Source organism: Lottia gigantea, assembly GCF_000327385.1.
Source record: "Lottia gigantea unplaced genomic scaffold LOTGIsca_4, whole genome shotgun sequence".
Taxonomy (NCBI): Eukaryota; Metazoa; Mollusca; class Gastropoda; family Lottiidae; genus Lottia; species Lottia gigantea.
Window position 1 is genome coordinate 4,031,743 of NW_008709379.1, and position 15,176 is coordinate 4,046,918.

Below are 15,176 nucleotides of genomic sequence, written 5' to 3' on the forward strand. Positions count from 1 at the left end.
TTCAAAATGTTTTTTTGCACCTTTTTAGAAATTACTGGTACTAAATTGAAATATCAAGTAAATATATAGCTGATTTTTTCAGCTTTATCACTGTAAGTTAGTTCATTTTGAATTATTTTTTAAATTTTTTGAAATAATGTATAAGAAATATTTTATTTTAAATTATTTGTTCAGGGAATTTGTTGTGATGAAAGAGTGTTTTGTTTTTCAATCAATATTTCAATAAAAATTCTGTGTTATTAACATTTTGTCTTATTTTTAAACACCTAGTTATTGTTGGTACCCATGTCTGACAGTTTTCATCAGTTCAAATTTCCTTGTAAACTTTTGAGATTCTAAAGTTTAAAACAATTTTGATGAAATTTAGTATGGGAATATAAAAACCTCCTTTACCTTCAAATGATTTTCATGAAACTTGGTACGATCAAGAAATGAATATCAAGTGAGAATGCATGCTGAAATAGATCTATTTGGAAGTGATCCACTATCTCTAGCTTTACACTAGCAATTTAAATTAATAATTTTGCTATTGAAACAACATACTCACTCATCGAACACCTGATGTTCCATGGGATTGGGTTGTCATCTTTGCATTCCATTTGAAGAGACCTCATAATTGGTACTTTTTTAATTAGAAATTTATCATGAAAAATATCATGGTCTAATCTGGTCCAACTTGCTTCTTACAACACTCCTAAGCAAATGTCAATAATTGCTTTTTTGTTACAAATTAGAGTTATCACCCTTTAATGGACTTTTTTTGTAAGATTAAAATAAAATGGTCTTTTGAACATGGGTAACACCATGATGTGTGCAATGAAGAAAATTTTAGCTTTCTCTTTCAAGGGATCTTAACGTGCACTTCATTTAGCACAGAAGGCTTCAGCTTTTTGTTCTATACGAAGTCCCTCTGACCTGCATCACTGACTTTGGAAACTGGGTTGAAAAATCCAAGGATATTTTCTCAACCTATGCTAGTATTGAATCCTGGACATTCAGGTCAGGGAGCATTCGATTGATACTACACTTTTGATCAGGTCATGATTAAACTTGGTTTGCTTATAAGATATTGATAGGGTCTCAAATGAGTTCAGTGTTCACAAATTTTTTAATGAAATTTCCCTTGACAAACCAAATTACATCAAAATTACAATACTTGGTATTCTTAATATTGTCTTGGAAGAGTTTGATATTGTGTATGTGGTTGCATACCGAGATAGTTGGATTTTGTTAAATACTAAGAAAATACATTGTCTTTCTGAACTCTATGAAGCTGACTTTCATTGATAGCTATATCCAAGTTATATATATATATTTAATAATATAGTATACTGTCCTGGGGGATCAAAACACAATCATTTTGACTATCAATGCTTGCGACAGGCCATTTCTTATGAGAATTCAACTAGAAAATTACTCTCTTATTATTCCTTTAGTAAAGGTCAAGATAGCCATTTATTTGACCTTGAACACCATAGTCTGTTATAGTTTCTATATAAACTCATTTGGAAATTCCACAGTCTGCTCATTTCACGGCATTTAGACTTGGGTGCGCTGGACTAATTTTTGTTGGTAACTGAAATGAAATGAATGGAGTTTTACGTTATACTTTCTGCACCATGCCTGCTCTTTTTTAGATTTCCAACTCTTGAGGGATCTTTAACATGCACAGCCTGAAGCACATGGGGCCCAGTTTATTGTCCCAGCCAAACAACACATTAGCCTTACCACTGACAGGGGGAAACTGGGTTGAAAAATGTGAAGGTATGCCTGGATTGATCCCTGGACCTTTAGGTTAGCAAGCAAGCTTCTAACTCATTGAGCCACTGCGGCTCCCTTCATTTTTGTTGGTGAGGAAGGGTAAATTTGATTGGATTCTTTAGGAGATCATGAAGATATTTTGACCAAACTACATATAAACTCTACCATTATCAATTTCACAGAAGGTCAAATTTTTCAATTAAATAATTTTTTCTTAAAGAGAATGTAAATCTGTAATATGTAGCACATATATCTTGGAAACAAATTTATTGATACAAGAGGGCAGTTATAGGTGTTATAGAAACTCTCGGCAGTACAATAGTGTTTTTTTGGGAAATAAAGACATTAAAGATCATTTATTTTTCTGAGAGCACATTGAAATGATCCTTTGATGAAACGTGATATATTTATGTATATCTAAGATAAATTGGACAAATTGGGTTTTTTTTGCATGACTTTGATAAAAAATAACCCAATAAGATGTCATATTATTTATTCACTTGTGTGAGTTTATTAATGTCATTTCAGTATTTGAAAGTGGAATTTAAAAGTTTGTTTCTATAACAACTTTATAATCTAATCAATTGGTGATTCGGAGAAGAAAGTTAAAAATTTAGTTATTGGTTGAATAAATTTTTTAACTGGGAATTGGAATTGAATTGAATTAATTCTGACTGAAGAGAATATAAAGACTGCAACCAGAATGAAGATGTGAAAATAAATTGTAAGTTGAATAAAAAGCAGACTTCAAACTTCCATTTTAGAAGTTTAATATCTTTTCATAGTAAATTGCAAGTCTCCAATAGAAGTTCTTCATGAATATAATGTATGACCAATTAAAGGGCTTTTATGCAGCGATGTCCAGGGATAATTTTGCAAGATAAAACATGACATCATAGATACTGGAGCCTAAAACATGGTGTTAAAAAGTAATTGATTGAATTCTACTGAATAATTTAAACAGAGAGTTATAACTACATAGATTACAGAGAGCATTCATGGTAAATCTCTGGAAAATGTTGAGATCAACAACTGTGTGTATATAGAACATCCTGAAGAGGGAGGGGTTATCTCATCCAGGTTTAACCTCCACTAAACTCTATTTGAATGTTCTGATTAAATATTTTGTCATGATTTGAGTTAGGATTGTAGCACAACTCTAGTATAGAGGAATAAAACCCATATATACTGTAAACAAGCACCACTTCTTTAAACTAAGTTCCTCATTTCTCTGTCTGGCTTTTTAACCCCTTTATTCAAATATTTGACCAATTATTGTAGTAAATATGAAATTACATTTGATTTATATTGATTAAATATACTAAATACACAATCATTGCTTGATCATAGGAAAAATTATTATAACTTTTTTCGTTTATAATAATAGCTTTAAGTTAAAGCATATGTTAATTTAGTAACACTCCTCCTCAATGTCTCAATGTTGCAGACTTGGTATTGACAAGGTCCTGATATGAGTAGAATTCGGTATTTATCATGGATTGATCTCAGGGAGAATAGAAATTCATTTGTTGTATTTTTCCAGCAAAAGCTTGTCCTATATTTTGTGAATCAGCAGTCAGATTTCTTGAAATTGCTAAGACATTTGATTATTCTTAGATTTCTACGATTTCAGATTTATAAGAAACCATTCATTTATTTGCTACTGGAAGTGGAAAATTGCCTTGAGCAACCGGACGTCTAATGAAATTATTATATTTATTAATATGTCGCTTTACCTGATAGACTGACACATTGTTGCCTTCTGAAATTTTTTTTCCAAAAGTCAAACATGTTTGTTGTGTGAAAGTCTGAATAGCGATCCTATTATTAAAAAATTAGAACAATGCCATTCAGAGCATTTAATGATCTGTTAATATTCTAGACATATTGCGCAATGGTATTGATTAACAATATATAATATAAAAGGGTGTATATTCCACGAACATCACACATGATGGTCTATGAAATTTCTTCATAAGATACCCAAGAGCCTAGCATAATGCATGTGATAATGTTTTACATCTTTAAGAACATTCTTTTAAAAAATATTCTAGGATTTCACATCAACAGTAATGTTGTATGAATTTTGATTTTAATTTGAAGACAGGCTGTAGATCATTTAGTTAGAGTGATTAAATCTTCATTTATTTGTTTACTTTGAACAAATAGTAATTGTTGTTTCTGTAATTGAGTAAGCAGTACAGCTAAATTGGGAAATATAGAGATAGTACATAGTATCCTTGAGAATTCAAGTTTTCATTCTCCTCAAAATTGCTGTTTCTTTCTTTATCTTAACATCCAAGTTAGTCAAATACTTTAATGGGCTTTTTTGTATTTGGTATTATCAAAATAGTTGCACAGGTTGAACTGTTCAGATGATGACAGCTTGAAGTTCGTTTTAAACATTTTTAAAAAGCCACTGACAGTATTTAAAGTTTATAATAACACATGTACTGAAACAGGTTTAGACTTTTATTTGATGTTTAAAATGTTATTATTGATTAAAGTTGATATGAAATAAACAGTCTATGTTTGGTATAGTATAAATATAATAATTGTGTGACAATACCAGGTGAGAAAGAAAGGTTTTTTTTTTAGGCCAGATGTTTCTACTGGGTTATATTATACAGGTAGGTCAGGCTACTACCATATTATTTTCTGTCATTCATGAATTATAAGTCATAAAGGAATAAAATTGCAGGTATCTGGAGTTTCATGATATAAGTACTAATGTGTGTATCATAGCCTCTGAACAATAAAACCAATAGTTAAAATATGTATGTAACGTTAGATACCTGGAATTAAAGTACTATTCTGTCTCTAATTGAGTGAATAAAAACAAGGATTGGACAATGTCATTAAAACTTTATGCAATGATAACAGCACAAGTTGTATCATTTACAACTATTATGGGATCTTCAACATTCTCAGTCTGTAATAGTTTGTAAAACAATCCTTGACAAATCATTCTTCTTCCAAATACTCCTTTTCCTGAATATAATTTCTTTTACAAAAAGTTGATTATTAATGAAAATTATTGATAGAAAAAATGATTAACAGGCTTACTAACTGCTTTTCAGGAAAATTACTCTTAGAGAATACATCTGAACCCGAGCAATTTCAAAATAATATGTAAGTATCACAGTTTTAATACTATATTTTTGTTAAATGATATTTCATTCAAAATCCATGTGCTGTTTTTTTTAATGAAAAATATAAATCAGATCCTAAAACAAATATACAAAAAAATCAGACAAATGTGAGGTGTAAGAAATAGTCTGGGAAATATCAAGATGCTGTAAAATTGTAAAATAATAATTGATACAGGAAGCATATTATATATTTGCCATTTGAATCATTCTGTAAACTCATTCTTGGTAAATTTCCTGATGCTTCTAAACAGGAAGTTACACAACATTACACTCTTGTTATTGTGTCAACAGGATGTGCAAAAAAAACTTAAGGAATATTTTTACTTCATTTATGCTGTCAGCATTTTCTGGTAAACAGAACATCTATGGTTTTTGATTATGGTGCTTTTCAGCTATTCATTCATATTATATGTCCTATGGATTACTAAAAATTAGTCCAATAATGACCAGAAAAGCTGGATAATAAAAAGGAATGGTATCACTCTCATAGGATTAATTAGACCAGGAAATGGAAAACCTGATTAACATCACCCTTAATGTAATTTATCATAATATACTCTCATTGCTTGCATGTGAGTAAGGTTTTAATCAGCACATTCCCTAAAGGCTAATTGACCTTCTCTATATTATCAATCAATAGCATTAGATCAAATCATTGAATCACAGATATCTCTTAAAGTAGCATTTCATTAGATTCCCATATCTTTTTTATGGAAGAATAGATATATAACAGATGACCTGTTTCTCTATTGTAAACACCACAGAATCAGTAGGAAATATCTGATTTATATGAAAAATACAATGTGAATGCAGTTTATTGTTTAAAGTGTCCCCTCATCTTCATTAAAAAGGTGAAAAAAAATCAGGACTTAAATCTCATTTCATGAAATTGGATTGCAAATGTATTAGAAGCAGCCTTTTTACACAAAACATGGTATTAGTTTGTTGATGAGATTTCAGATCAGTTTTAGTTTCACAAATTTTTGATAAACAGTAATGAGTTATTGCACTTCACCAAGACAATAATGTCAAAATTGGATTGACTTTGATAAAGATAACAGCTTTGGTCTGATAGTCATGAAATGTGTTGTGCTAAATGTATATTATATTATTATTATATAAGAGATACTTTTCAGAAGAGTTATTTCATTAAATATCTGATGTATAGATGGATGCATGCATATAACACATCATGGATGAATACATTTTCTAGATCATGTTAATCAACAATTTGTAAGACAGTATTTTCTACCATACAGATTTGTACTAACACCGCAACAGTGGGTCTCTCTCTGCAACCTACCCAACTGCAATTGTACCCTAACGTCGAATGTAAGAAAATTCAAACATGATTTTTATTCATTTTTCGGCCAAAAATATTCGTGTCAGAATTCACCCATTCAAGGCAATTTTCAAACTTTACTCTGTGAGAGCCCCCTCAGATTAGTTTGAGGTGGCATTTGTCCCCCAATGAATCAGTTTGCCCTCTATTTGCACCCTCCATTTCAGGAGGCTACCGCTTAAACTGTTAGACAACTTGACCCTGTTTGTATGGTTCACATAGCAAAGATATTTATATACTTATGTTTAAATGTTTAAACATTTGATTCTCTATCTTCAAATAATATCAGATGACTTTGAAGACACTTTTGAGACTGTATTGATGTAAGTTTTTACTGAAATTTGGCTTAAGGATGACAGATTAAAACCAATATATCTTATTATGTTGAGCCTGTTTGATGCCTGATAATGCATATCATGACTTTGAAGCCCCTCACTCTTGAGACTGTATTGTTCTAAAAGTAAACTGTTTAGTCTATATAGTTATTATTAATCTAAATAGACTTGTTAATCACCATAAATAATAAATATGGCTGTATATTCATGTTGTTAATCTTTCTCATTCATTATTTATAGCTTTACAAAAGGCACATTAATCACAGAAAAAACTATAGTTTACCACGCATAACTGATTATGAAAAATGACTATATTAGTAATAAGCCAGTGGAATTAATTGACTGTTTGAAATAAAACATTGTCTACTTTTATGTTAAACCTTTTTAGGTTTTTCTATAATTTCTGAATTTCTTGTATTAGATATAAGTTCAAATGAGAATTGCCCCAAAAAAAAGTTATATGCATACATCCATTTTTTTTGTTTCTCGAATTATGCACTGTAATGTTACATTTACCAAGCGAAAATGACCCGAGAAATAAGGAGACGTCCTTAACAGCACATTTGAAGTTTAAATCTCTGTTGAGTATGTGGATGCATATTTTCAGAGCCAATATCCAGCTCTCATATTTGGTTCTCTTGAAACATTTTGTGAAAGTTTCGATTATTGTCAAACCTATGTCTTTATTAACATGCCATCTTGAAACATGTAACAGTCAGGGTAATTGTTAATCACAGTGAGTAAATGTCATGATACAAAAAGCTCACATGAAGCCAATATTTAGATGGCAATATCACTTTATGTTAATTTTTTGGAAAATCTTCAAGTTGCAGAATACATAAACTGGATATGACAGTTGATTCCCTGTAGATGCTCAAAAGAAAGCCCTGAGTACATAATACTTCTGAAGTTACTTGATAGTATTAAGCCAATTTGAATATTATTCTTTATTTATGTATATATTGGCATGTTGAATCAGTTGTTTAACACAAATATTATCATATTATAACATTTTATTTTCAGGAAAATTTGAAACCAAAACCAAGAAATTGAATCATTCAATATAAACACAAACTTGTACTTGTACAATGAACTAGAAACTCTGTTACAGTGGCCTAGTATATTACAGATGTGTGGAATACTTAAAGTTCTACGACTTGTCTGAAGTGTGTAGAGTTCCAGATTGTGTCTATGTATGTAAATGTGTGTCAGAATGACATTACCATGGCCCAGCAGATGGCATAAACAAAGAAAATAACATAAGGTAAGAAAGTTACTTTAGTTATACTTTATTGTCTAACACCCAATATATATATTTTTCACTTTATAATAACGATTATAGTAACATTACACATCAAAATAATGATTTACTTCTTGTGACAAAAATAAATAATTTATGTATTTGATTGTGTAGGCATGACATCAACTGAAATCATAAATTGATTATTTGTATTTTTATTTTTTTTGTTAGTTTTTTGGAAGCATAATTTCCCTGAATGTATTTGAGTGTACTATTGAAATGTACTATTAAAGAAGTCTTTGTTTGATTATCATACATTACATTAACTTTATCTCTATTCAAATATTATTTGATGGTACTTTTCTCTCCCACTATTTTTGGACATTTAGGCACCAATAACTTCAGATTTGAAAAACTAGAAAATGGACAAATTTGAAGACCTTTACCTTAAATATGTCAAACATTTAACCAAAGATATATATACAAGATGTAAATATTTTTCTTTGAGTTTATAATTTTTAATTCCATGCTGTCCATCTTAAATAAGAGTAATATGTTATAAACAGGAATGTATATGTTTATAAAATAGAGAGATAATAAAGATGATAGTTATGACCTAGGCTAGAAGTATTGATGTTGATAGTGAGAATTTAATAGGTATACCAGACTGACCATTACTTATCATTAGACCTCTTATTATTGGTTTACTTTAATATCATAAATATATTCTCTTATAATAACATTTATCGGAAATTTAGAAATCTCCTCATTTTATGTTTTAACTCTCCAATTTCAGTAGTGATTATCTGAAGTTTGCAAAGCTTAACTCTAAGCTCCATTAATTTCTATATGATGGGATTCTCCAATATCTGTACAGACACATCTGTGGATTTCTGTACAAAATGGTTCTCCCATATCTGTACAGTAAGCTTCCATGTCCCTACAATAAGCTTTGTGGAAATCTGTATGATGACAGTGAGTGAACTATCTTTAAACTAAAAAAAAAGAGGATATTTTGTGTAGAATTACTTTACTGGAAGACGACATTGTTTTCGGGTGATTGAGTTGGTGTATAAAAATTGGTACATGTATGATCAGAATACATCACATGTAATACATTAACAAGTTATCACTAATATATATCCAGCTTTTAATACTGCTCTGATATATTTAATTATTTTCTATATCCTCCAAACCTCATTTATTATAGTTTGACAGATTTATTACTCTTCTCATATTGCTCGGCTATTGAACAGGTTGGCCAACTATCTGTTCTCAACTAAAACAAAAACTACATGACATTTTTATGACTCGATATTTTAGATACATCATATCTATTTAAACTTTTTACCCTAATTTTGCCAAGTTATGTTATTTACAGACCAATACAAGATAGTATTGCTGCAGTGACATAGCCAGATTGCAAACTGGTATGGTGTCTTTATTTGTGTGGATATTGGATCCTTTTAAACAATTGGAGATATAAAATGAAGTGCTTTTATATATAGATATCGGATACAGATCCTATGGAATTAAATCTTTATCAGTATTTAAAGTGTCCTTTTCAAAGTAATCAGATCAATTAGAATCAACATGATTAGAACAGATGATATAGACTAACAGCTCAACTATTTAATTAGACTGGTTAAATAGGAGATTATTTTTTAGCAGGCTTTCCCAGAGTTGTTGTTTTTCAGAACATATAAGGTTATCAATATTCAGTACAGTTTGGTTTTATAAAGGTTATAGATATTCAGTACAGTTTGGTTTTATAAAGGTTATAGATATTCAGTACAGTTTGGTTTTATAACGGTTATAGATATTCAGTACAGTTTGGTTTTATAAAGGTTATAGATATTCAGTACAGTTTGGTTTTATAAAGGTTATAGATATTCAGTACAGTTTGGTTTCATAAAGGTTATAGATATTCAGTACAGTTTGGTTTTATAAAGGTTATAGATATTCAGTACTGTTTTGTTCTATAAAGGTTATCAATATTCAGTACAGTTTGGTTTTATAAAGGTTATAGATATTCAGTACAGTTAGGTTCTATAAAGGTTATAGATATTCAGTACAGTTTGGTTTTATAAAGGTTGTAGATATTCAGTACAGTTTGGTTTTATAAACGTTATAGATATTCAGTACAGTTAGGTTCTATAAAGGTTATAGATATTCAGTACAGTTAGGTTTTATTAAGGTTGTAGATATTCAGTACAGTTTGGTTTTATAAAGGTTATCAATATTCAGTACAGTTTGGTTTTATAAAGGTTATAGATATTCAGTACAGTTTGGTTCTATAAAGGTTATCAATATTCAGTACAGTTTGGTTCTATAAAGGTTATAGATATTCAGTACAGTTTGGTTTTATAAAGGTTATAGATATTCAGTACAGTTTGGTATTATAAAGGTTGTAGATATTCAGTACAGTTAGGTTTTATAAAGGTTATCAATATTCAGTACAGTTTGGTTTTATAAAGGTTATCAATATTCAGTACAGTTAGGTTTTATAAAGGTTATAAATATTCAGTACAGTTTGGTTTAATAAAGGTTATAGATATTCAGTTCAGTTAGGTTTTGAATAAGTAATGATTTTGTCAGATCAAGAACTTTCAGAATTGACGGGAATATTCAGTGCTAGATAATTTAGAGTAAAATATTCTCTATCACCAAGGTTTATCTTGAATGTGTGAAAAATCCATAATAGAGTATGTTTTTGTTAAAGTTTTATAGCAATATAACAGTCTGGTTGTGCTGTTAGCACCACTGCCAGATTTATGGTGCAGTTTATTATGGTCACAAATTATACATTATAATTTAGATTATAAAGTATATCTTTCAAATGATTATATCTTATATATGATTCAAAGTCAAGTATTTCCCTAGTGCAGTGGGTTACTATTATTAGTACTCAAATAAACCAATGTGTCATCATAATTAAATGAAATAATAGTAAGGAGTAGACTATTGTTTACAGTTGAAAAATAAGATAATTGCTGGACTGTGCTTTTGATATGTTGAAATTAACATAGTCACCATATGCTTTCTTTCTTACTTTGTATTATATATTCTTGGTTGATACACAAGAGCTTAATTTAAGTAGGATTTTGCTGGAGAGGATAAAAATCTTCCTAGTGCAGCAGTAAATGACATACTTTCATTCTTCTCCTTCAGCAATGTTTAATTTAGAAATGAAGCAAAGTTACCCCTTTAGTACTACATTTGTTTTTGCAATTTTATCGAATTAGAATTTCATTTAATACAAAATTACTACATATTTTTCTATCGGACAGACTGTAATTTCCAATACCAATATTGTGAGATACCTTCCAGGAAACAATTAATATTATGATTAGACATTTTTTAACTGGAAATGCTGAAGGCGTTTCTAGGTTATTAATGATATTTCTTGTTAGTGCAATACAAATTTGATGGGAAATCACCACATTAATGTTCTTACTATGATGTCTGTATTAAATCAGTCTGGATCATGTTGTTACTCAGAGTTTTGGGCTATGTGATCTTCACAAATACTGTTTGAGTGTAAACCACTAAATCTTGCATTTGCATGGTATGAGAAAATTTCACATTAATTTTACTACTGTCTGAAGCAATAAACCTTTCATTGGCAAGCTGCATTCATTTTATTGCCTCTGCAAATCAAAGAATTATCCAGAAGTGTAAAATGAGGAAGTTAGTAAAAGGCATATAATATGAGAACATCCTTAATAAATAAAAGGCATATTATATCAAAACGGTAAAATAAGATAGTAAGAATAAGTTGGAATGATTTTCAATCAATAATAACATAGTTTCAAACCTCCAGAGACACCTCTCTTCTTTCCACACCATTTCTTTTTTACATTTCATTTCATATCTTTTGAACTTAAATGTTCTGTTTTTAAATCAGAAATTATCTGTCATTCTACTTGAATAAATCTATTATTTTATTGATCTAGTGTTTACTTTAAAGTGGATATTATAGAAGAAAATTGTTAGTGAAATAAATCTCTAGGCTTTGAAATAGTAGCTGTGATAAAAAAAGAAATTAAGATAAAGATGGAATCAAATTATTATTCAGTCCAATGTTAATTGAGGACATTTATCACAAACTAAGATAGAACCCAAAATACATTCAATAATATTACTTGCATAATACCAGGACTCAAACGGGTAACATATGCAAAAGTAAAACTGTGGTTTTCATTTTGTTGACTTTTTGGCACGTAATAGCATGATACTCTGCAAGGCAGATTGTCATATAACAGTATTCCTGGAAATGCTAAAGAGGTTTCTCTGGTAGTTGTTCTTGTTATCACCTCTAGTTTGGTTTTTCATAAATAGCTCTGTAGAGAAAAATTTTGCTTGAACTATTTAAGAAAAAGGATTCATGTTTCAAAAAATTTGAAATAATACAGACATAATCTTCAATCATGTATATGTCCTACTTGGATCATCAATACCATCGAATACTAAAGCTTTTTCCTAAATACATGTAATACCATGGACAATCTAACTGTTATAGCCATAACCTAATTACATTTAAACACACTTGTTTTCCAGAGTGCAAGATATAATTGGTACCTTCATGTATGCTCTTTATTCCAGCAGAGATTTTTCAATTTCCCTCTAGAAATCTTTATATAATTGTGAAAGAATTTCTGTAATAGAAAAAATTATATTGATATCTTGATTAAAAAAAAGCTAGCGGAATCCACTTGAAAGCTTTTAAAGATAGATAATGGTAATTGACATACAGCTCATGACCTATTCTTTGATCCTTACATAACTTGCATGTTCAATTGAGCTGATGTGACAAACTGCCATTTAACATAAAAGCTTTCATAATCTGTGTGTATGGCTACATGCAACACTCAGCCTTAACTTCGGATTTCTTGTCTAAAAATCTTTTTATCAAGATTTGCTAGTGTCATTCATGAAAAATGTTTTTGCATATTGGCTACAGATGTTATAGATTCCAAGGGAAAATGTATAACCACAACATGCGCATATATTACATTTATGTTAGCTTATCATAAAAATATTACATCAAGTTCTAATTCAAGAACTTGTTCATTGGCCTTAATATTTTAGGTTGACAAATAATAATTTAAGTTTAAAGGTTACTAAGATTGAAAGACACTGAGCACCAGTATGCTTTGTGGAAGAGGTTGTTTACACGTGTCACAGATTGGTGCTGCTGTTTTGACAAGATTATTGCATTGTACACTGTACGACATTAACCATTTTCATTAACCCAATGAAATGAGTCCAAAAATGAAAGTTTTGATATGTGATTCCAGTTAGCTTGCTGTGTAAATTAACTTTCTTATTTTTCATCAGATTATTCAGACTTGATTTGATTTTTGATCAATAGACAGGACTCATATATTAGTTACATGTCACTATTTAAATTCAACTTCCAGTAAATTTCCATTCCACATTATAAACAGCACTCATTTTCTGATTAATCATTGTGGATCGTTGTTGACGTGTACCAGATGGAAAATCTCTAGAATAATCTAAGAATATTCTCGAAACTACTTCTAACCACATTAAACAGGCCAATGAAAATGTTAAGTGAAACGCGATAATAACAACCTTTTAAAAGATAGCTGGATAGTTGAAGAAACTTCACAAGAAGTAAGGAATATTAAGGTTAAAGCTATCTTGTTTTTATTTTCTACTATCTGATAAATAACATTGTTTTACAAGTTATCGAAATGATGTTATCTGTCACTCACACCCTACAGTCTTGAAAGAGTTCTCCTGTTTTTAAGTACGAGATCAAATGGTGTGGTTTTTATGTGATAAGAAGGTAAAGGAGATATATCTATAATCAAGGAACAGAAGGTGTAGTGAAAGAAATTGGGTTGTGGAAGGTTTCTGGGTAAAAATGCTGACGTCAATACTTCTTGTTTAGACTGAAAAGGCATTGCTCACTCACTCAGCTGGTTTTAGAGCTGTTTCTGAATGCATGCATGGCCTTGAGAAATTGAGGCTTTGAAGACACTCTCCACACTCTCCTTTTCTCCTCTCCTCACCACTGTAATGAAGTAATTTCAATACGCCAGTATTAAACTGACACAATTTAAATTAGACAGGCCAAACGGCATCACATACAGAGGGACATGTATTTTTATGTTGCTGTACCTAGCTGTTCAGGAGTCAGATTGCTTCATGTAGATGGAAAATTAATCAAACCAATTTATTTCTGTCTATAGAATCAGATTAAATAGAAATAACACTGACGGAATGATTATTTTGAATCATAATAAGAATCTATCTTAGATTGTTATCTGCTCCAATTGATTCCAATTACAGGCTTTGATTCCTGCAGTTTCAAGAGATTCATGCTGTGTAGTTCAAGTCACTTTATTTATTAAGAAGTACTCTTGTTTATTTCTTTAGTTCTTTACAAACAATGGTCCAAATCTCTTGACAAAATAAAAGTTACTTAATTAAGCGATTGAATCAATTTAGAATCTAGTTTCAGTTCTTTTTTATAAGATTTCCTTTTCAGTTAAATATTTCACTAAGTCTTGCAACATGACTGGCAGGGACAAAATATCTGCAATTGTGCACTTATATTCTAATTATTGCTGGCATGATATAGGTTAATCTGTACCACATGCCAGCATTTTAACTGGTGACAATGTATTCACAATAAATTACTACTAGTAATATCTAAAAAAAATATCTTAAAAATTTGTTAAAAGTAAGGTGTTAGCTTTTGTCTATAACTCCAAACCGCGATATTATCGTAACATATTCAGTTCATCAAAAATCTGTATCAACGTGGCAAGATTGGCAATACCTGGTATTAATTCTATCAATAGCAATAGGTTGGTATTTTGTGGGATTTGTAGCATCATGAGTATATGGTTACAAGGCTATATTTCTTCTTTTTAATCAATCCAATTTCACAAAACGTCTTCAAAAATAATTTGTTTATTTTCAAGCTCAAATAAAGTAAGAAAATATTCTGTTTTGCACCAAGCATATACAATTTCAACCTCTGCTCTGATGAACTAGAAAATTGAATTCAGACGACAATTAGCATTGATAAAAATCATTATAGTAAAGATATCGTCTATTGAATAGTGGACGAATGGGGAATGAGGGAATCATAAAATAGACTCGATGCCGGCAAATTTGTATCTTTCGACAGTTAATATAATGAAATGATCAAAATTATTGTCTTTTAAATCTTCTTAGATTTCTCAGTATGGTCTATTATTTCCATATATCTCTCATTTGTTGCCAAGCTATTAGGCTTTTAAGAGGTTGAGGATAAATCTAAACCCAAGTGTATAATTTAAAAGAGAATTTTCTGCTACTTTCTACTC